The sequence below is a fragment of the Condylostylus longicornis genome, unplaced genomic scaffold (assembly GCF_029603195.1).
Source record: "Condylostylus longicornis isolate FDR11 unplaced genomic scaffold, ASM2960319v2 ptg000049l, whole genome shotgun sequence".
NCBI classification, from domain to species: Eukaryota; Metazoa; Arthropoda; class Insecta; order Diptera; family Dolichopodidae; genus Condylostylus; species Condylostylus longicornis.
In genome coordinates this window covers 6,215,694-6,241,676 of record NW_026578018.1, presented here as the reverse complement: position 1 = coordinate 6,241,676, position 25,983 = coordinate 6,215,694, and the positions used below count along the sequence as shown (strand labels likewise).

General features: G+C 21.7%; 1 protein-coding gene across 1 annotated transcript in view; it reads right to left on the bottom strand.

The window, feature by feature from the left end:
- Positions 1-22,491, bottom strand: part of LOC129611435 (innexin shaking-B) — a 205,012-nt gene extending 182,521 nt beyond the window's left edge. The window contains exon 1 of the mRNA XM_055524580.1: positions 22,352-22,491. The gene's annotated coding sequence lies outside the window, so the exon portion shown is untranslated. The remainder of the gene's footprint in view (positions 1-22,351) is intronic.
- Positions 22,492-25,983: the final 3,492 nt, after the last annotated feature.

The window sequence follows — 25,983 nt, the reverse complement described above, 5'->3', positions numbered from 1 at the left end:
GCAAGCAGCAAAACTGATTAATCGTTTTTTAAAGTACATCCTTAATGTTTGCAGTTTAATTTTGTTTTCATTTTTTTTTTTTTGTTTTTCTAATTATGCTAAGTAATCCTTTTTTTCCTGGTTTGGTTTGGTTATTTTATATACCGTTACTATATGTTGGGATGAATTTTTTTGGTTGACTTTTTGCTAATACTTTTGCTTAAGGACTTTAATAACTACATATACTTTGAATCTATAGAGTAGGTAAGGCAATATTGGAGAATAATAGTGTAGGTACACAATATAGAGTGAATTAATGGAAAAAAAAATAATAGAGAATGAGGCCTTCAAAATTTTTTGGATTATTTCATTGAAAGTTCAGGGTTTTATTTTAGGGAAATCTTAAAGTACAATATTTTTGTTTTTTGAATTTGGGGTGTAGTTGTTTTATTTTTGTGTTAGAAGGAGTGGAAATTACAAAATGGAAAAAAAAAGTTGATTTTATATTTTTGTGACTTTTTCCTCTTATTTTTATTTTTTTTTTGTTTTTTAATTATACTTACAGATAAGTTTTGTGTATATGTGTAAAAAAATTTGTGAACAGAAAATTGTGAAAAACTCTTTTATTTTTTTTTTGTTGTTTTCTGCCGTTTTTTTGATATTATCTTTGTTTTTTTTTTTAATTCTTCGATTTCATTCTTCTGTTGTGGTTGCGATAACATAATTAACAAAATGTGACTTTGCAAGAAATTCGTTTTTTTTTTAACATTTTAAGTCTTAAAAATACACAAATATATGATAGCAGTCGAATTAAATACAAGTTATAAAAAGCAGATTTTCAAGGATTGTGTAAGATTCAAGTTTAAATTCTATTCAAATTTGTTTTTAGTGTGAATAGGAAATTAAAATTGCTTTGCTATTTATAGATTTTAAGATTTGTTATTGAGCAGGACACTTTATTTTGTCTATTACTCGTTTACTTTTAACTAAAATAGTTTCAAGCCTTAAAAACATATATTTTTTTTTCTTATAAGCTCTTAAACTTATAAGATAAGACTTAAGCAATTTTAGAGAAAGAATTTTTAAACTTATACAAATTGATTTAGTACATTTTTTGACAAACAGACAGATTAACAAAATATGTATTTAAAATCGATTAATTTTTTTAAGTAGAAAAATTAAATTGCGTTTTTTTGAATATAGTTAACAAATAATTTAAGTTGGGACTTGCAAAACAATATGACAATATTTCAGTATATAAAAGAAAAGGATTTGTTTTAAAAAAAAATTTAATGAAAATCAAAGAATAATTATATACCGAAGTTTGTGAGAAAAATTAAGGCAATAAAGCAAAAAAATATTCATTACTAAAATCAATTATGTAAATTCACTTTTCTTATACAAAAATTTTTAGATTGTATAAGTACACATATATAGAATAAGTAAAAAATTTAATAAACTAAAACAATAAAAACAAAAATATAATGAAAATTAAATTGTATAATGATAAAACAAATCACTAAAGTAATTTATTGTTTATCTAATATCATTTATCTATAATTTTTCAGTATCAAAAGAAAAAAATAAAAGCATTACTTAAAATCAAGTTATGTAACCATAAAAAAAAGGTATAAAATTTTTACATATATATATATATATATATATATATATATATTCATATAAATTTAGCATATTAGTCTATTGAAAATTGAAGTTGATGAACTGAATAAAATAAGGATAAGAAACATGTATTTTTTGACAGAAATGATAATAATCTTTATGCTATATCATCATGTTCTATATTCTATAGAAAATATCATTAAAATAAAACAGAAAATTATAAATTAGAGAACATTGTTGGTATATTATGTAAGTAATATTCATTTAATATAGATAATATTATTATCCTTTCCTATTGATTTAAATATTCTATTCTTATTTTAATATTAAGAATTATCCTTGCAATATTAAATATACTACAATTATTTTGTAAATATATGACGTATATCATTGTGTATATATGCTTATTTTAGTAAAATATTAAGAGTTGGTAAGGGCATAATTATTTCGGAATTAATTTTTAATTGTACAAATCATTATTTTGGGTATTTTAATTTAAGAATATAATTATTATATTTATTATCTATATATAGTATAATTTATATAAATTAACTATAAATTTTAACTTAATTAATTATTACATTATTAAAATTTTTTATGCAAAAATTTCATTATCATATAATAGCTATTACTAAAATAGTGTATTTTAAGTATTTGTTCCTTGAGTTCAAAGTTAAATGTATATGGGTTTTATTTATAATTCGATTTAACTTGAAATTTCTGAATTTCTAAATTTTATATGCAAATATTGAAATGAACATTACATAAATCATAGTATATACATGAGAAATTTAAGTGCATTTGAATTTATATGCCACTATTTTGATTTGTATTTGCAAAATATTGTATGTCTAGCACCACGTACAAATATTGAATGTTGAAAAATTTTCCAAAATTGAAAAGTTTTAAAGAAAAATTCAATAATTTTTAACAGATTTTAACTCAATTGCGAATAAAAAATAACATAAGAGACTAGATAAAAGAGAACATACATATTTCAAATAAAGGAGAACTAAAAATGACAATATTTTGTTCTAATTAAATGCGTTCTCTTATAATTTAAGTATTATTTACTCTTTATCTTTACTTCATACCGTTTTCCAAATTTCTCTTATAATTTGTTAAATCTCTGTTATATATTTTTATCAATTAAGCCTGCGATAAGAAATAGTCGATAAAATCATTTGCAATTTTTAGAACTATTACTATATAAAGTATACCTATTTATTGTATCTGACCTTTCGTATCATTATTATCGTTTTTAATGTAATCAGCTTAAATTTTAAAGGGAAATTCATAAGTTTTTGACGATTTAAAATGTACTGATAAAACTGAATTACCGCAAAATGAAACAACATAAGAAAATCGTACATACATCCTGAAAGTATGCAATTTTTTCCAATATATATTTTTAACATATTTAACTGACTTTAATGAAATCAAAAATTTTGTATTTAAAATAATGGCTATTATTACTTTTTTCAAGATTTTCTCAGTATTTAAAATAAAATAATTAAAAAAAATTATATTTTTAAAGATAAAATATTTTAAAGATTTTAAAATTATCTGCACTTTAATATAACCGAAGCAAAATGAAATTAAAAAGAGATGAATAAAAAATAAATTTTATTACCGTAGAAAATAACAAGAAAAACAGAAAAAAACAATAACGTAAACAAGAAAAAATTGCATAGAATGCAAGAAATAGTTATAAAATTAAATAAAAAAAAAATAAAACTTTTAACAAGTAGTAAAATTCCATTTAAATCTCAATTTAAAAAGAAAAATTTTATATTATTTCTTTTTGATTTCTTATTTTTCATTTTTGTATTTTAAATTATTATGTTTGTATAAGGACGCATTTATATCACATATAATCATGTACATAATGCCTACATTCATGTATGTTAGTATGTGAATAGATTATAAATTTAATATTGTCTTTACTTTTATAGTTTCAACTCCATTAAAAAAATTTTTTTTTTTATATTTTCGAAAAAGTAAAGAGAAAAACCAAAAAAATAAAAAATAAAATGGCTACCCCGATACGGTATTACACTTAAACGTTCATTGACTTTATTTTGTTTGATTTTATTTCTTTTCTCTTATAAATTTTTGTATACTTGCATAGTTTAATATAAAATGTGTAGCTATATGCGTCCTTTGATAATATGTTGTAAAGATAAGCCCCTATTTTCGACCGATTACATAATATCATTTTTGTATATCATATAAATTCACCTATATAGATATGTTTGGGTAATACATTTAAAAAATTCTATTTCAAAAATATACTCTTGTCCACTTTAGTATAAAAGTTTTCTCCCTTTACCAAACTTCAATTATACACATTAATTTTGTATAAAAGAGGACATTTACGCAAAAAAGCACAGTAAGAATAAAATTCAGACTAGATTATTGTACTGAAAAAGCAATATATATATATATATATATATATATATATACATATAATACATATAATACATACATATATATTTACTATTATCGTAGTTGAATTGAGTTTTAAAATATAAAATGTATGAAGTATAGAGAAGTTTTAAAAAAAATAAAAAAAAAAAAAATATGAAAAAGTACGGAAATTATATGATGGCACGAGACAATGATAATAAAATGAAAAATGAAGAAAAAAAGAAGCTAAAATTTTTATAATTCCAATTAAAGTACGTGTTCAATAGTTAGTATATGTATATAAAAATATTATAATATATGTATGTACGTATGATTGTAAGTGAAGGTATTTATCTATAGAAAACTTTATATTGTGCACATGCACATATCATAATGCACAATGAAAATTCATTTATGTACAGTAAAATAATCTAGGTGTATGTAATCATTGGAAAACCATAATGTTCATCAGTTATTTAAGTTTTGATTGTATTCTTTAAAAAAGAAAAGGGAAAAACTATTAATCTGGTTTTAAATTTTTTGTAAAAAAAATTTTTTTTAAGCTTTTATTTTATATGCAATTTTAAAAAATATTTTTGTTATACACAGCTTTTATTATGATTTTAAAATTTTTTAAATATTTTGCAGATTGTATTTGTATGTTTGGAGATGGCAGCTGCAATGGGTACATCACATATAGTATACTGTATATAAAACTTTCATAATATCAATATTTTGTGGTGAGATTGTATGGAACAAATACATGTGAAATAAAACACACTGCAACTCGAAATGTGTGCTGATTCATTGTTATCCTAATTGAATTTTATTATGTTTCCTTTGAATCTTAAAACGAAAAAAATGCTTATGCAATACCGTATCAGGATCAGAAGAAATGAGAGCTTAAAATTCGAAATTCTTCTACTAAAATTGGAGTTAAGATGGTGAATAAAATTAATATAAATTAAGAGCTAAATTTTGTTTATTCAGTAAAATTTTTGTAGTTCCAAAGTAGTTCCAAAATTAATATTGCAATTCTTAGAACATTTTATACATTAAAATTCTAAAACAGTTTTATTAATAATCTTAGTAGTTTTCGATCTTATAAAATTGCCGGCCCACAATTTAATGGTGCACCGGAAGGACCTTTGAAACATTTTCTATACAAATATGATTTTTAATTTCATTTTATGATGACTGTATAATTTTTATTTTGTAAATAAAAAATTGAAAAATGATAATAGAAAAAAAACTTCCGTAATCTATTTTGTCTTCAAAGTATGCAATATATAAGAATAAAAAAAATACGCAATAAGTCCTATAAATTTAAAGTTTTTAAGTGTTATAATATATTGTATACTACAATAATATAGCATATACGTGATTGTGTATAACTGCAAATATATACAATGATGTATACAGGACATTTTATCTATTTGATATTTTTTAGAATAAAAACGTATTCTGCTGTATAAAACTTTTGAGTTCATTTTTTTTTTATTGTGTACCTATGCATGTATGATATACAAGAATATATTTTAAGTACATTTCATACATAATGAGAAAAAAAGAAAAGAAAATTAAATTAAAACATTTAAAATGATTTTCACCTGTATTCCAAATTTTCTGACATGAAATAATATGAAGTGTTCGAAATTTTATAATTGAATAATTTTGTATTAAGAAAGACTTGCTAGGCTCTTTCTATCTGTGTAATTTATTGTATGGCAAGTATAGCAATATAAATTTTTTTTAATAGTTCAGTATAACATGAAAAATATTAACATTTCACACTCAACCTTTTCTAATTAATTCAATATTTTGATTTTTTATAAAACGAAAAAAGTTTATATATAATAAAAAAGAATTGACACATAAGAGTTTAAGTAATACATTTGCTTTTGTAAAATTCCGATACTATAGCTTCTATTTTTAAGATAGCCAAATAAATTTTCAAGTTGTAAGGCAGCTACTCGAACCACTTATGACTGATTTTGCAGGATCTATAAAATTAAAATAATTGAACGTAATATTGACTTATAATAATTAATCAGATTTTCATCTGTTATACTGTGTATTGTTCTGTTTAAACTGTTATACACATTATAAAACAGGTGATTTTTCTTTTTAAATATTAAATTTTTTTAATGAAATTTATTTAACGTCAAAGATTTTATTCAAGAAACGAATGAGTGAGGTTTCTATGCTTTTGGAAAGTATTTTATTGATTAAAATGTTAAATTAATTTCTAGTCAGGCAATAATGTAACAAATTAACAATTCAGAAACGAAATGATGATTTTCGAATATAACCTAGAATTTAAGTACTTTATTCCTAATTTAAGTAAAATTTATCCTCAGTATAACAGTTATCTTTATTTTTTTTTATATAGAAATATTTTTATTTTTTCTTATTTTCGGGTAAGATGTTGCAATATTGCATTATTGCATTTGTTCACAAGCAGATGTTATGTACATACACAATTTTTAAAATATTTTACAAAATAGGTATATAACCATTTCTAATTTTTGTATATAATATATAATATAGATTTTATTCAAACACATAATCGTAAAAAAAACATTTGTATATATATATTTTTTTTTAATTTTGTATACCATTTTTTGTATACTTTAATTTTTTTTTCTCCCCTTCTTGTTAGATTTTAAAAACTCTGTTCATCCTTTTATCGTATTTGTATACAACGTTGTACGTTTGCATGTCCATTGCATTCAAAATAAAAAATTACAAAAAAAAAAAACTTTAGTTATACTATAAAGGTAGTTTGGATGAATTTTCAAAAAAACTATAATACAATATATATATGGATGGCTATATACATTTATAATGTTGAATATAATGCGGTATTTCGAAGAAAAAAAAAATACAAATACAATTTTTATAATTCAAAGCAGGAAGAACTTTTATAATATAAATAAATTGTATGTAATGCAAAAAACAAAAAAAAAAAACAAGCTTCAAAAGCAAAATTTTTCAACGAGCATTATGAAGTTTTAAGGAATATATTGAAATCTTTAATTTAAACTTTTATATTATATTTTGTTAAAATTCATATGACAAAAAAAAATTTTTTTGTCATATTTCATATTAAATGTGTACGAAAAAAATTGCATTTCTGAAAAATTGAGAATTTTTATAATATTCTCAATTTTTTTAAAAATATTTTGAATGAAATATTATTTTTGAATTTTCGCTAGTAAAATATATGATTGAAGATAGGAATTTTGTTCTCTGAATTTTTATTATTTATAAAAAAACTCAAATTGCTGATAAAAAAAAATTTAGTTTAGAAATAGTTAGGAAATATGTTGCCATCATAGGGTATTGAAATTTTGGTCTGAAAACAAATAAGGCTACAATATATGAGCAAATATTTTCAATAGAACTAAAAAAATATTGCCATAAATAATATTTTTTGATTACAAATTTTGTTAACATTGTAATTAATATTTATTTTTTTTGTGTTAACGCTGAAAGAATCTATTATTTTATTGTAGATTTCTATTATATTAACATTTTAATTGAAATCTGTAAAAACTTGCATCCTCTTCTATATATTCTTCTTTAATTTATTTGAATTTTACTATTCTATCTTAAGAATTACGGGGCTCCGGAAGGAAATTCGCTTTCAACATTTGAAAACTATGTTTTAAATAATTCTACCCAAAATAAAATAAAGAGAGAGAGAGAGGGAAATTTTAAAATTATAAGAGCAAAAAATTGAGTACCCATTAGAGAATAATCAGTAAAATAAAAGAAAGTTAATGGTTTCATATACAGTTTTTAAAGAGAATATAGATAATTTCAGTAATAGAAATCATACTGATCTAATTCATAAAGAAAATTGTGACATAATTATATTTCGTTCAAAAATTAAATAATTAAACTAAAAGTGATTTATCTTATTTATAAATTTTGTGAATAAAATATTTTTATTGAAATTCTGTTATACATGTAGCAAAAAATGCGTATATTATTGTGTTTCATAACTATTATTGTAATTATTTCATTGCAGAAAATTTATAATTTAAAATTACAAACAAGCATAATGGGGAGAAAATTGTAGAGTAAATGTGTAATGTAATTAAAAATTTGAATTTTTTGTTATACACTCAAATATACACGATAAACCTCATATGAATACAATCAATAGTCCTATCGATTTCAATAAAAACCATTCAAAATACATAGTTAAGAAAAAAAAAGCATTATCATATTTAGTCTAAGTTCGCATGGTGCTCATCATTTAAATGAACTTTTCTAAACTATTACACTAAACCTTAAATAAAATTTAACTTAACAATATTATATTGAAAAATATCTGCAAAAAAAATTTAAAAAAAATATATATACAAAAGTATTAAGTAGGAAGTATAAAGGATTTTATGTCGGGAGGATAATAGGAAAAAAAAAACGGGAAATAAATCGTTAAAAAAAACAAATGTTTGTGGATATCTTCTTAAAGGATATTCTATATAATACCTGAGTGAATGTTTAGATGGTACACAAAAAAAAAACAGAATCTAAGTGAAAATAATAATAAAATAAATAAAATAAAAATTTTTTCACTTTTATAATATTATAAAAAAGAAATACAACAAGAAATATAGAATAGAATATAATTTTTTTTTAATAAGGATTTCCTTTAATGCTTTCACTCTACACCCTACAACATTGTATATAAAGTATATACTTGCGTATATAAAAATGTACATGAACTTATGTGTTGTTTATATAACAAAAAAAAATTATATTTTTAAGAGTTTTATTCTATTTTATTATAATATTTTTACAGGATTCTCTTCATGTTTAATTCCATCTATTTTAAGAATTTTCATATAGAAACATTTTAAATAATAGATATGTATAACAAATACCTCCAAAACAATAATGTTTGGCTAGTAACTAGAAGGCAGCCATTACATAAAACAAATATAAAACTGTCATTTTTGTTCTCACTTTCTATCAGAGAGCTCTGGGGTTAGTATTAATTAAAAAAAAAATAATTCCGGTCTTCAAACTTTCTAAAAACGCTTGAATTATGACTTCTTTGAAGATCACTTCCAAAGGGCTGGCTGACTATCTTGCGTTTAAATGATTACAGCATTCTTGTGCTAGGATAAAGGAAACCAAAAGCTTGTGAGAACAAAGTCTCAATGATCAATGGAGTAACAAATTTATAATATTATTCGCAAACAAAAATTATAGAAAACATAAGATTTAAAGAAATTTTTCTTTACTTTTCTCAATATGTTTTCTTTTTAGCTATATACTCTTGTAATATAGGTAAATGTTATGTATTTTTGTATAAAAGGCGTGTAAAAGGATCCAATAAAATGAAAGGATATTCTTTACATTAAACTTTTTTTGTTTTTTTTTTTTTTGTGTATCATTATTGTCATTATGATCCTTTTTGTTGATGTTGTTGTTATTGTCGTTGTTCCTTCCTTTTTATACATTATTGTAAACGTTAAATATAAGAAAACGGGTAAATAGAAATGAAATGGAAAACTTTGATTTTCCTTCGTTTATATTTTTTTTTTTGTTTTTTGTCCTCTTAAAGTTAATCTGTTTAGTTCACTATACTTTGGTTTTTGTTTGTAATGTTTTTATATGCATATTTAGTGTTATTTTGTTTAAAACAAAAATGGATTTTAAACTAAAATAAATTCGGTTTTGAAAACAGCAAATTTCCTTTTGGTAAACGGTTTTATACTGAATTTACTCTTCTATAAGATAACGTTTTATTGAACATCTCAAAAACCAGACGAAAAATTAAACATTTCGGTTCAATCAGCCGGGTTGAAGAAGTCAACTCCACATTAATATTATATTTGTTATATTTGATAGAAGGAAATTTTCGAGGAACTGATCATTTGCAAGAGAAATAAGTTAGTGAAAGCTAATTATTTTATTATTAAACATTTTTATAATTCCAAAAATTTTGGAAATTTTTCTTAAGTTTCTTCAATATTCCTAAATCTAGAAGACTGCATTTTCTGCTGTTCCGAAACTTTAGTTTATTTTAACCTTATATAAGTATAATACATTAAAAGGATTAAAAATTGCATATACCGATCCATGAATAGCCAAAATTATGAAAAGAGAGCCAGATAAAATAATGAAAAGTCTTTTTCCAATTTTGTTGGTAATGGGCTAATAAAAGTGTATAATGAAAAATAATAAACGAATAATATGGAAAATAAAAAAAGGGTAATGACAATTTACTTTTGTAGGAAAATGAAAATAATACGGATATTACCATTTATATTTTACTTTGGTGGTATACCATAATGGGTCATTTAGACTTGTAACACAATATAGGTTACATTACAGATTGTAGAAAGTGATACAAAATGTCTACTACATTGGTATTACTAATAAATTATGCAAAATATTCGATTTCGAAAATAGAAGTGATTTAAAGTTGCTACTTTACGCTTAGTGTGCACCATTACTTACTACGTAAGTATTTTTTTATGATAAGAAGTAACACAATTTTCCAAGTAATCTTGAAAATCATTCAGATTCGTAAAAAAACTTTAGGTTTGCATAAATTTTCCCTGTCCATTTAACTCAATGTTAATTACTCATTTGTGTAAATTATTTTTGTATAACAGTTATTATTGTAATAATAATAAAGCTATTTTAAATTGTTTATAAGTTAATGCTCTACATTTTCAAGTTCAAGTACTCAAATTTGTTAACCTATTTTTTTTAAATAATGGTCTATATTTAGATTTAAATAATAATTGTAGAAATAATTAACAGCCTAGATTTTTTATAATGTAGCGATTAAAATGTAAACATTTAAATTATATATATATATATATATATATATATACATATATATATATATCATGGAGAAAAGATGAATATATGGCAATTAAAAACTTTCAATAGCGATTGTATAATTATACTTAAAAATAATAAGTGAATTTCCTTGATTTCAATTTTTTTTTTGTTATACAAAAATTTTAAGCTTCAATGTACTTAAAATTTATTCAAAAGGTATTTAGAGTACGAATGTGTGATTCAGTTACTTTGTGGTATTCATTAATACTCGTTTACTTTATTGGTCTACAACTGTTACTTTTTACTCGTTACTCGGTATTCCTAATTTTTTTTTTGATATATTCAGCATACTCCGAGTAGAGATAGATAAAACCTACGATTTTTCAATTACAGTGATTACCCCTGAATGCTCATAGTTCAAATCACAGTGAAAAAGAACAGTGATTTCAATGACTGAATGATACCTCATTCAGATAGAAGTGATTTCAATGATACCTATATAAGCGGTCAGAGAAATATGATCAATCATACTAGTAACAAATACATTTAAGGCTCTGAAATAAAGCTCTGTATCTTGAGAACCAGAAGTCGGACAGACATTATTCAAAAAACATATTCTTAGATTTTGATTTAATTAATGCTCTTTAATTTGCGAATAAAAATTTTAAGAGTAAAGCCTGCTCGACTTTGCCTAAAATGTAGGATCCAAAAAAAATGCTGCCACTTTTTGGGACTTTTTTAAATTTTTTCTTATTTCGTTAGCTTCTAATGCAGGATCGGATAGTACGTTTTTTGAATTAAGCCGGTAGAAGCTATGGTTTTCAGGATATGAAAATCTCTTTTATAAGAGCATTTATATGTTCACGCTAATGTTCTCGCTTTAACATACATAAATAATTGACAGTACTTAAATGTTAAAAAAATTCTTTAATTCTGACCACTTACTATTGTTAAATAAGTACATGTTCGACATATAAGTACAATAATATTTTAATGTAATACACAACACATTTAATAACCGCACCTATACAAAAATAACAACAACGACACATAAAAATATTCTGATACCAATCTTTCACATTCTGATTATCCCACAATATGAAGAAATATGTGCGAGTATTGAATAACGAGAAATTCTTGAGCTATGAAGAACCAATTACTTCGAATACTCAAAGTAACGAGTAGTGAAATAACGAGTGGTTAGTATTCGCATATTACTAAATTAGGGTGTTGACTGTTTAAAATTTTACACTATTATTCTGCATTCTATTATTTAATTTTTTCTCTTTCTTTTTTTTTCATGAAAAAATATGGGGTTTATTTACCTTTTATTGTACAAACTTAAGTAAAAACAAAACTTTTCAACCAAGTAATTTAAATAAATTTTAAGCTAAAAATAAAGAAAATTTTCTAAAGAAGAAAAACTTTTATTTTTTTTTAGTTCTTTATTAAAATTTAAAAAAATAAAAATAAAAAATATTAAAATTTGTGTTGCTCAGGTTTTTTTTTTAAATTACTTTTGTTTTTATGTGCATTAAAGGACAAAAAATGGTGGCGAGAAGAAAATGAATAAGAAAATTTTTTTCCATTTGTTTTGTGTAAAAAAGAACAGCGACATTTTAGTGGAAAATTTGCTTACTGTTGCATATTTTTTTACTATTACAACGTTACTTTTCTTTGATGTAGTGCTGATGACGATGCAATTATTTGCAACAAAACAAAAGAGTCCATTTCAAGTTTTTCTCTTAATTTTTCCCTTTTTTTTTAATTTAAAGAATAAATAAGGGGGAGGAGGAGAGAGACACAAAAAAAAAAAGAAATCTTAATGCTTAATGAACATTTTTTTCTTTTAATTTTCTTTTGTATTTCTATTGAGGACAACGTAATCAATTCTTGAAAAAAAAAAAATTTTTATTTGCTTTAAATTTAGTTTTTTTTTTGTCAAATTGTTCTAAATTTTAATAAATTTTAGAAATTGAATCAAACACGTGACTATAGGCATTTTTTGCAGTTTTTTTTTTTTTAAATTGAATCACGTTCTATTGCTAAACAGTTGATCAAATATTGGAATTAAATAATTTTTTTTTTTTGCATGTATTGCTCGTATGATTAATGAAGCTTTCTTGTTTTTTTTTTAGTTGGCAATTCAATTATTACCTTGGATTGCCGACAAAATGTCCTTGATATTTTAATAAAGAAACAAATAATTGCCAAATGTTTTCAATAAAAAAAAAAATTTTTTTTTGTCATATCAACGTACATACATATGTACAAACTTATAATATTGAAGTTTTAAAAAAAATTTTTTCAATTTGTTATTTATTTACTTAATTTTTATTAAGAATTGATTTTGTTTTAGTAGTTCAATTCAATTATAAAAATTTATCTAATTTAAAACTTTGAATTTTCTAATATAATTATTTTTTTTTTTAAATAATATGTGCACTTCTTTTGTTTTCATTAAAATTTACGATTATTTAATATGAAATACTATATACAAAATAAATTTGACTCTGACACCGGAGTTAGTTTCTAGTTTTCTCGAAACTATCATGGGAAATTTGAGAGTTAAGGAAAAAAGAAAGCAGCATTTGCTACGAGCCTTTTATATATAAAATTAGGTTTCTTTTGTTTGCCTATTTGACTCAAAATTGCTCTACCTTATAAAAATTTCAAAATTGTACTGATCGAATATTGAAACTTTTAATTGGGAAGTAATATAATATGAACTTTGCTCTGGAAGAAATTAAGGGAATTTACTAAAAATTTTAATGATTTCTTCTGGAATTAAGGGAATTTGTAAAAAAAATTATTCGTTTTCTCAATTTACCATATTAGTGGACTATCTAACATTTTTGCAAAAATGAGTTATTATGTTCAATAGAACTGTAATTGCTTAAAGAATTTTTCTATATTTTCAAAATAATTAATTTACTTCTATTTTAAAATTTAATTCTATTTTGTCATAGGTTCGATTTTGCCTTTTAAAGATTTTCTTAAAAATTAAATTTTTAAATATTTAAATTGTAATTTACTCGAAATGTCCTTTTTGCATTTAGGCCACTTATGTGCTGAGCTCCTCAATTATTTGTTGCCATGTACTTTAATTACTGATTTTCTCTTTTAAAAATAATTAGGCTCTACAATTTTATTCAAAAACAAAAAGATCCCATTTCAAATTTACATCATCATACTGAATAATTAGGTATAGAAATAACTAAACTCTTTCATGAAAGAAGTAGTAGAAAAATTTTGGATTTTTAATAATAATCACCTATGAATTTTTGTTTTGTTCATTTTAAGCCTTTTCGTTGGAGAATCGGAAACAAAAATTATTTATTTTTGCTGATTAATAGAATGAAAAAGCTGCTTAAGCCCTTTAATAAATTTTTGAATTTTGTAAAAATTGTAAAAATTTTAATTTTAAATAATTTTTCCAGAATATTTTTCTCACAGTATTTTTACAGCAATAATACGAGTAAAATTGTGTTACTTGTAATTTATTTTATAAAAAAAGAAATCAATTAAAAAATAGATAATGTGATTCAAAATTTATTTTTTTTTTCCTTTGCTATTTTCCATTTTCTATGCACATTTAAGAATAATCCTCTTAGCTTAAATGGAATTTATTCTGAAAATTCTCGGCTAAATTAATTCAATATATACGTTTTGTACGAAATAAAACACTTTAAAAATTTCAAAATCAATTTTCCATAGAAAGGAAAAGCAAATCAATTTAAGAACATTGTTAATATAATAAAATTACATTAATAACTTTAAATATAAGTAAGTAAAAGTAAGTCATAATAATTTCATTGAAAATCCATAAAATTTTTTACAATAAAGGTTAACAAAATAAAATACTTAGATAATATAATATAATAATAATATGTATGTAATTTTACCTATATATATATATATATAAATTAACGATAAAATGAAATCATTTAAATCAAATTATTAACGAATAATTTAACAATGAATTTTCATTTTAGAGAAAAAAAAAACCAAAAAAAAAAAATAAAATAAATATTTAATAACAATAACATGAATTAATAATAACCTAATAAAAATTATTCTCTTGAAAGGCTATCATTAATAATAACAAACAGAAACAAAAAAACAATAAAATAAAAAATCTTTGAAAATCCATTAAATCCTTAAACTGATTTAAAGAGAAACAACAACAACAAAATTTAACAATGCATGAGAATTTCTCAAAGAAGCAAAAAAAAAAACAAAAATATAAGGGGGAAAATAATAAGAAAGTAAAAACGAAAAGTAAATGAGTAAGAAGCAAGAAAAAAAATTTTACCACAAAAATTCTTGTCTTTACGCACCCACATAATTTCTTTAATGTGCCTTTTGCTTCTATAATTATCGTTATTTCCCCCTCCAACCCCCATCTTTTTATAATTTTCATGCAACCGTCGTGTAGTAATACAAAAATTATAAAATCAAATTTTTGTGGTAACGAAAATGGAATAGAAGAAAAAAAAACGTGTTTTTCTGTTTATTTTTATATTTTATATGAAAAAAATTTTTTTTTGTTGGAAAATCTATGTTAAATTCTGACGACAACACGATGACTCCTCCCCTTCTCCATAAACATTGTCTTATCAAATTTCGATTTATTTTTTTATTAACCTAATTTTTCCTTTACACCCTCTTGTGTATTTCAATTTTCGGATTATTTTTTTTTATTTTTTATTTTCTGCTCCTTCTTTTTACGTTTTTGTTATTATTTTTCATATTTAAATTTTTCGCTTTTTGAAGCATTAATTTGGTAGAAATTTTATTTTTTTATTTTTTTTTAATTATGTTTAGTTCATATTTTTTTTGGGGTGAATTTCATAAAATATTCTAAGTATTCAAGTTATTGTTTAACTGTTTATAATTTTTAAAAATAAAAAAAAAATTAATTAAATTTTTCTTGAGCAATTGAGCACTTAATGAATATTTTTAAACATTAACTATTAGTATAAAAGAAAATTATGTAATTTGTATAATAGTTCTCAAAATGTCAATTTTATTTTGACTGAATTAAAATATATAAAAAAAATCTCTATGTTAAATCTAATAAGGAAAGCTGTTTTAAAACGAATAATTTTAATTTTATTTAATAAAATCCCTTAAACACATATTTGGGTAATTTTAGTATTACAAAGAAAAATATTTTGTAAAAATTCAAATGAATGGAAATTTTCAAGTTCAAGTTGCATTTAATTACCGAAATAAGTACTTTAATATTTATTTGAAGAAAAGTTTTGGAATGTTTCATATGCCTTGATATTAGTCTAGTGAATTAAAACCATTTGAAAGTTTAATTTCCATATAACGAACAACAATAATTCCTAAAATTTTTGTTCGTAATATATAGAGATTTCAATAAATAGGGATTTTTTTTTATTGCAAACACAATTCGTAATATAGAGATATCATCTTTATTACAAACAAGAAGTTGTAGTGTAGGGAGTTTCGAAAAAATAGTATGTTATATGCAGGTTATGAACATACTCATTATAGAAATTTAAATATGTACATATACCAAAGTTTAAAGTTAATACTGAAATGTTTACACTACAATTTCTTGATAGAAACAAAAAACTATAGCCAAAATGTAATTCATTTTCATACAAACCACTGTTAATATAATGGCACATTAAAATTGTCAAATATTATTCAAGTGGCAGTTCAAATAAATGAGAGCAGTGTCACCAAAATTATTTAGTTGAATTGACAAAAATATTTTTAAGGTTTTTCTTTTGCTTGTTATTATGGAAAGGATATTTGCTAGAAATGGCAAATTTAATTTGTTTGTTATATAGAAAATATCGTTAAATAGAGGGCCTTAATATAGAAATTTTTTATATAGAGGGCCATATTATAGAGCTAAACAAAATTATTCGTTAAGTTGATATGTTCTATATATGGAGATGGCATTATATAGTGGTTTTTCTGTGGTTGTATTAAATTATATGAAGGTTTAATTTATTGGAATAAGTACGAATACTTGGGCGACAATCGATAGGAAAAGTTGTATTTCACTTATATTGTAAGTGTTTCATTAATTTGTATATACAAAAATTATTAAACTAATTATTTAGATTATCAAATTTCTTACTTAAATTATTAAATAAGAAATTATTTTTAACATTCTTTGAATAGTTTTCTTCATAGCATAAATTAAAATTAGTTACAATAATATTGTTACCTAATTTGAAAGTCTTAGAAATTTTATTAATTAAGAATTCTTAAATTTACAATGCGGTATGTGTATAGGTTCGAATATTATTTTCAACTTTTGTTCTTACTATGGTTTTGTGTCGCGTGAAAACACCTTGACAATAATAATAAAACCAAAAAAAAAAAATTGTAAAAGAAAATCAAACGAAAAATAACATAATTTCGATAAAAAATAAATTATCTGGAAAATCAATAATAATATTATTATGTAAAATATCTAAATTCCGAATTGGAATTATAATATTTACTATATATATATATACACATACATAGTCTAATAATATAAGAGTAGAACACATATACACTCATAATAATAAGTAGATTATAAAAAATGTTGTCAATGTAGTTCATTATAAGTCAAAATAAAAATACTACTTTACAGGAAAGCAAAAATCATGAGAAATACAAGAGAAAAGAGAGTAAAATTTGCTTGTCTATCAAAAAATAATTTCCATGATAAGAAAAATCATTATTATTGTTATTATTTTTTCTTTCATTTATTTTTTATTCTATTGTATAACCTTTAAAGAAATTTTTTATTTTTACATTTAGCTACTTTAAGATTACTGTATTTTTAGATACCTACATTATAACAAAAATACCTAAACGCATACAAACGCTGTAATATACGCACAATATCGTAGATATCGTAAATATTATTAAAAGTTAATTGAACCTAATTTTCTGTACGTGTGTATAAGTGAGTTTATAATATAGAAATTTATATATGTATAACAGTTTATATGCAAAAATTTATATTAAATCATATCAGAAATAAAAAAAAATTACATGTCATGTTAAAAAATTTTATTTTTATTTTATTTATTGTTATAACTTGAATAGGTATCAATATTTTTATTAAGAGAATAAAATGTTAAAATATGATAAAACCTATTAATGTAGTTGTTTTATGTAGGAAATATTTTGCAAAAATAAACAACAAAATGGCACGTATTACTAAAATGTGGGAGGAGGAGGGGCTGAGGAAAAATTTTTGTTGTCATATTTTAAATAAGAAAGGTGAAAAAAGTTTTTTTTTCTTTTGTCCAAATATGATGAGAAATTTCTATTTATTTATATTTATATGATATTAAGTAAACTTTAAAAGGTTAAGGTTAAAATAAGTTTAATGTCATCATTATAAATTAATTTTTGAAGATCATGGGAATATTATTATAATAATTTGTTGTAAATAATATTAAAATTCTTAAAATTGAAATTACTAAAATTAATAGACATATAAATTAGCATTTAAATGAGAAATGAACATTAAGTAATTTTAATATTAATTAGAATTATATAATGTTCATACTCCATTCCTAATTCAAAATTCCTCACATACTGGTAAATGTGTCCAACTAATAGAGTTCAATTTTTATAATTGGAAATTATAAATATTGGAGGAATATAGCAAAAAATATGCCAGTTCCAAATTAAACAAAGAATTTTCAGGAAGAAAGAGAATTAAACAAGATGCGGAACAATTCAATGAAATTTTAATAAATGGTTGAATATGTTTTTTAATAGTACAAACTTATTTTTAAGTAGTTTAGATACTTTTCTTATATAAAATAGCTTGTTATAAAAATATTTAAATAAATTCATGTTATTTTAATTACATTTCTTACGTGTCTAATCTAATATTACATTTCTTACGTTTATTAAGTTTACGAAACTCACAACGTATTCTGAAATCACTTTTCGTTTAAATTTTTTAAATTATTTCAGATTAAAATTAATGAGCTAATGATTTACTTGATTAAAGAAAATTTTTTCACTCTAATAATAGCAAAAATTTTACGCATATATTAAAAATTTTCATTTAATTTTTTAACTCTTACAAAACAATATATTATTAAATTTTCCCTACAAAACTTTTCTTCCAAACTTCTCTATTTCTTTTATACCTCTTTAGCTATACCTATTTCTTTTTTGAAAACTTTTTTAACTTCTTAATTACTCTATCTTATACGATACATTGAATAGCACCAAGTTTTACCATATTTTTCAAATATCTTATTTATTTTCTTTACTAGCTAATACTTAATTGTATTAGACATTATGTCTAGTATTTTATAACATAAAGAGGAAAAAAAAATACCTATACAAATTTCTATAAGGCCATTTTAATGTATTGGAAGGAAATATTATAAAATAAATGAAATGAAACAGGATGAAAATAATAAGGGCTAAAGAATAATGGTAAAAAGGAATATAAAAATATAGATGGGACGTAAATGAAGAGAAGAGAAAAAGATTAGCATAAAAATCATTAGTCATAATCGACTATAATATACTTTGAGCGGTATATTAATAGCTCCCTTGAACTTTTTTCTACTTCTTTTTCCTTATTGTTGTACTTTTTATTTTATTTTATTACTTTGTTTTTTGATTTTTAATTTTTCTTACGCTATTTTCTGTTTTTTTTTTTTTCTTTTGATATGACAAAAGAAGAAGAATGAAGTTTTATGTGCCGATTTTGTTGTATTTTGTTTTTATTTTTTATCGTTTTAATTTGTAAAAATATTAGAAATAGAGAGAAAATCAAAATAAAGGTAAAAATAGAAGAAATCAGTTGTGTATAATGGCAGAGGTTGTGTATAGTAGATTAGCATAGTATTTTTTTTGTTTTGCTTTTTTAGGTCGAATATTGAGGTAGACTTATATAGGCCTTTATTTTCCTAAGAATGAAATTACAAAATCAAAAGTGAAAATATTGGAATATCGTGAGGAATTTTTTAACAGTGAAATTTATTTTTATGGCATTTATAAATTTTTAATTAAATAATTTAATAAATTTTAAAATTTGTTGTTAAGAGACAAAATGCAATAAAAATTAATGAATTGTGTTATAAATTTTTATTATTTCAGTGGATTTGGTTGTTCTCACTCAATACAGGTTGTAATGAGTGAGATAGTTCATATATTACTAAAGAATCGAAACTAATTCAAAAGAAATTATAAATGTAAGTCAAAGACTATTGTCATTTTTTAATTTGAAGTTATGAGAATTTCTGTATTTATCCACTTAATCCCCCTACCACCCCCATTTTTAATTAAAAATGTTGAATTCAAATGAAAAATTATTAGAAAATTTGCAAAAAATTTTAATTTATTTTTTATTCCATGGTTCCGAGTACAGCACGTTTATCGCCCCCGTAATCACCAGGGCGTCATTAGGCATGCGATTAAAGATGGAATATTTATTCAATACTAACGAAATTTATACTGACATTTTGTGTTAATCAAATTTAATAAATATTTTATAATTTAAAAATCGTAATTTCCAAGTTGGAATAAATTGATTTCTATTGTAACTTTGAATATCTTTATCGAAACATATTATCACCGTAAGGTGAAAGGACAAAAAAAGGACTAAAAACAGTCGAATCTGACTGTATAAATGAAAATATATTTTCCAAATACTTCATAAAGTCATTTTAGTCATAAGTATATAAAAACGAAAACAAAAAGGACATAAAAACAAAAAGTAAAAATGAAATAACAATGAAATAGAAAAACAAAAAACGTAGGAAAATAAAAAGAAAAAACAGCAGTTATACAAATACTTTATTATTACTATGGTTGATTTATAACCGATATTAATAAATTAACTTATATTATTTTCTTTTTATTTTTTCTTATTCGGTTTTCAGTATGATATTGAGAGTATGAATAAAAATAATGTACGAGTATTATGAAATAATTAAATTTCTGAATTTTGAGGTAGCTATAATGAAATAAAAAAAAAATTTTTTTTTTTTCGTGTTCGAATAAAATTATTCTTAATAAACGTAAAAACATATAAGGAAAAAATTTATGTAGAAGAACGTGTATAATTATATGTGCGTTTTATTTCATTTTCTATAATTAAATGCAATGAAAATCAATAGAATATTATTATTTATAAACAAAATATGAAAATATACCTACATATATAGAATATTGATTCGTTTTACTAAAACCCTAAATAAAAAAAGAACGTTTTTGTTCTACTTTTTTTTAATTAAAATACAAAACAAATAGAGTAGGGTCGAACCAATGTAGCACGTTTCTTTTCAACAAATAAAAATACTGTTTTTAAAAACAATCCAGTTAGCCATTACATTATTAAAATTACTTCTATTCACATACGAAAATAATTTAAAAAATTGCATATATTTAGGGGCGGAGAAAAAAAAAATTTAAAGATGCGTTATTGTAATGCTCAAATTTAAAGATTAATTTCGTGAGTTAAGAAAAATAATTATATTTTTTTAATCGAAAATTTGGAAAATTTATAGAATTTCGGAAAAGCTTGCAAGTTCGGTAATATAAGGTACCAAAAATTTAAATTTTACAAATTTTGAGAGACAATAACTTGAGAAGGAGTGGAGGTAAAAAAAATTTTTCTTCTAACGAAATGAACTTTTTATAACTGCCTAAAAGGTACTTAAATTTCAGTCCGTGGTATAGAAGGGTTATAGCCCCTCTCCTTAGAGGAGGCTATAACTCTTAGAGGCAGAAATAAATAAAAATTTTATTTTACAGAAATAAGTTTCTGGTAAAGATCTTTGTATCTACTTATTAAATTTCAGTTTTCTATATTGGAGGATATAGGAGTTTTTTTAAATATGTCGGCGGACAGGCAGAGTGAAACTAATAAGCACTTTTTTTCAACATTTGTTTTTTTTTTTTTAAAAATGCTTAAAAATGATTAATATATTATATACTTGAGGGAACTAAAATTTTTAATTAATATTAGAGCATTGAAATTAAATTACAATCTCATTAAGTTGTTTAAAGGGGATTTTTTATCATGCACAATTGAAGAATTGATTAATCAGTCGAATTAAAATTACTCAATTGAAATGACTCTAATTTCTAAATGCAGTAAAAATTAAATAATATTATGTTTTTTAAAAACTAAGGGATTATTTTTCATTACTCATTTATGAGTATAATATTGATTTTTATTTAAAATTAAAGGAATTATTTTTTCATTTTTTCATTATAGAAATTTAAAATATTGTCAGTGAGCTTATAATACTAATATATTGTTCATTTTGGAGAAATATTTTTACTATTCACATTAAAATGTGCTTTAAATGTATTAATCAATTATTCTTAAAATTTCTATAATGCAATGAAAATTTGTGAATTTTTGCTTTTATAACGCAATGAAAATTCGTGAACATTTGAGCCCAATTTCTCTTTTTTATAAATTTCGTTACGAATACTAAATTTTTCTTACGTACTACATTTAAAAATTTATTTATTTTTTATTAAATAAATTACATACCTAAATATTATTCGACTTTATATGCATTTCATTCTATATTTAATTTAAATTTTAAATTTTCTCTTTGTGTGCAATTTAAAAACATGAAGGCAATAAATTTAAAATTTCCCTGCATTTTAATAATTTCTTTTAAGTCATATTTTTAAGTCATAATTTATTTATTTATTAAAATTAATTTAAACCATTTTTTTTTTATTTTTTAACCATTTTGAAACCTTAATTTTTTTGATAAAAAGTAATAATAATTAAATAATATTAAAAAAATAATTAATATTTTTCCTTGTCATTATTTTTTGGGTTCTGTTTTTTTTTATATAAAATTTCAATATTATAAAAAATATATTTATTGTGTATTTAGTTTTCCATGTAAAATATTAACAATGACACTAAATTCTCATTTATTTTTTTTTCTTTGTCATATTTTTTTAATTTTTCAATTATTTATTTTTTTATTTTATTTATTAAACTGCACTTGGTGTTAATTTAACTGTTAGATGATAACTGTTTAAATATTTTACCAAATAAATATTTTAAACCATTATAAAAATTAGAGAAATCAGAAAATTTTACCATTTATACATGTATAGTATATAATATATGTAAGTATGTATGCAAATCTGCATATTCAAATATGTATACATGTGTATATGAATAAATTAAAAACAAAAATTGCATCTATTTGTATTTTAAGAAAAAAAATATAACAAATATATAATTTGTAATTGTTATTTGAAGAATTCAAAAACAATAAGAATAATAATTGAAGAAAAAAAGGACGAATTATATTTTTATTTATTTATTTACATATATTTATATATTATGTATATATTCAAATATTATTATATTGTGCAATAAGACTGAATTGTCTCTTTCAAAGAGCAAACAATAAAACACCTACCTACCTACCTATGCAATACATTTTCTATAATACTAGTAGGTAATCATTTTGATTTTCCTGTTTTTGTTTTAATAATTTCAATAAAGAATCCTGAAAATTTTTTTTTTGTTTTTTTTTTCGGTTAAGGTCTTCTCTCTGCATGTATTTTGTCAAATGCAAAAAATTTATAAGGTACAAAGAAAAAAAAAATATAAATTCAAAATAAAATATAAATATTAAAGTATACAAAAAGAAAAGGACGAAAAAGAAAAATTGTTGTATAAAAAAGCAAAAGAAAAAAATAAAAAAATATTTAAAATATTTGAAGAGAATTGTTATTTTTTCCTTTATTTTTATATATTTTTCTTATTATTATTATTATTTTTTCTTATATTCATTACTATTTCTTCTTTCTTCTTTTATTATTTGTTACCATTATTATTATCATTATTTTGATTATTATTATTATTGTGTCTTATATTCAAAAAAAAAAAAAAAACAATAAAATAAAAATATGAAAAAAGAATAATAGTAAAAATCAAAAACAAAGGAATAACACTGCCCTAGACATTTGTAAAAAAAAATAAAAAAAAACAGAGAAAAAAATTCGAATTATTTAAAAAAAAAATAATAAAGGACACACAGAGAGAAAATATAAAGCCAACGAAAAGAATTGTGTGAGGGGAACAAGCAATATAAAGGGAAAGAAAAAGAAATAAAAATAAAGAAAAAAAAAATTATATATATTTTTAATAGATAATTGTTTGAATGTCCTTTGGTTTCAAGGATGATTTCTGTTCGTGAAAGCAATATTCAGTATCACAATAATAATTTTAAATAGCAATCATATATATCATATACATGCATACATATATAGAACCCTCATAATAATGATGATTGTTAAAACACAAAAAAAACAAATAGAAGAAACAATAAAAAAAATTGAACGAAAAAGAAATTTTGTTTTTTTTTTTTTGATAGAAGAATAAACCAACTATAAGAAATTCAAATTATTATGACAAATACAAGAGGCCTTATAATAATAATAATAAAAAAAAATTTATTATCATTACTATTTTATCAACATCATTATTATCATAGCATAACTAAAAACATTAATACGTCATCAGTAATAAAAAATATCATCATTATGATCATTATCAACAGCACGAAAAAATAAAAACAAAAGAAAAAAAGAATAAATGATTTCTATTATTATCGTGATTAGCTTTTTATTATTAAGATTAATTGTAAATGTAAGATTATTACTTTCAACTATTTCTATATTATATAATAATAATGTTTATAATCAATATCATATTGCATATTATTATTATTATTGTTATAATATAGAGGTATGTGGTGTTAGAATACCATAGCTATCATGTCCATAATAATATTATGTATTAAAATAATTATTATGTAAAACTTTTGATTATAACAATTATTATTTTTATTATTATTTAAATAAAATTTATTATAATATTATTTATTATATATATTTTATCATTTTTATTATAATAATGATGACCTTTATCGTCAAAAATTATTACACTTTATTATATATATTGTTTTAGAATGATCATCATATTTTTATATTTTGCAATATTATTATCATATTATTGTTATTAGAATAATAATAATGCTATACAGTATCTGTGAAAATAAGGAAAAATTACCTAGGTTTTAAGAAATAATGAAATTTTGCGTTTTGAAATACAAATTATGTACATAATATAGCAAAATTTTATTCGATTGCAGCAATTCTAACCTGATAAATTTAGATCTAAAATACCTTTTCTAACATTTAATCAAAATTTTACAATTCAGAAAATCATATAACCACCGGATATCCAAGGTAAGAAAACTATTTTTACAGATTCATTGAATTGGACTGTTTTCGAACTAGAAAATTTCAGTGTAAAATTATAAATTTTAGAATTTTGCTGATATCTGTGTGTAAATTCTCATACTATATTATATAAATCTAGATGTGGAAGAGGAAACCTTACAATTTCAAAACATACATCACAATATGTAAATAGTTTTGACCAATCAGCCTATATTTCCATTTATGGGACATCAAGGAGACGTGCGCTTTGCAGTTCTATGGCATTATAATACAGAACACGTTTGCCTCGCAACTATACATTTATTTTAATTTTTTAAATATTACTAATTATTACTGAGATATAATTATCAGTGTCATAAAATATTTTTGTCATTAACTGTTACCGATAATAGAATTTTAAAATTTTATTTTTAATAATAAATTATAATAATACGTATATAAGAGATTTATTACATTTGTATCGTCCCGTATGATTATTTTAAAAATTTGTGAATAATAAAAAAGAATTTTTTGGTAATTATTTCTCAAATGTTATAGGTTAAATAATAATATTAAAATTCAGTTAAACACTATCGTGACAATAGTAACTTTTAATATGAGATATAAAATAAAAATTCTCTCTTTTTACTTTTTAATGAGTTCAAAAAATTGCATGAATGAAATTTTTTTATAATTCATGCGATGCAAGTAATAATAAAATAGAAATTGTAAAAATATAGTTATAGACAACAGTTTAAATTTAAAGTTACTGCAAGACAGTAACAAAATTTTATTTTTCTTAGCATAAAAGCGAATCAATTGATATTTTCTTATAATTTCTTATAAATTAATGCTTATTATATAGCACATTATTTATATTAATAATTATGAATTATAAATATTTTTTAAACAATAATTATTATA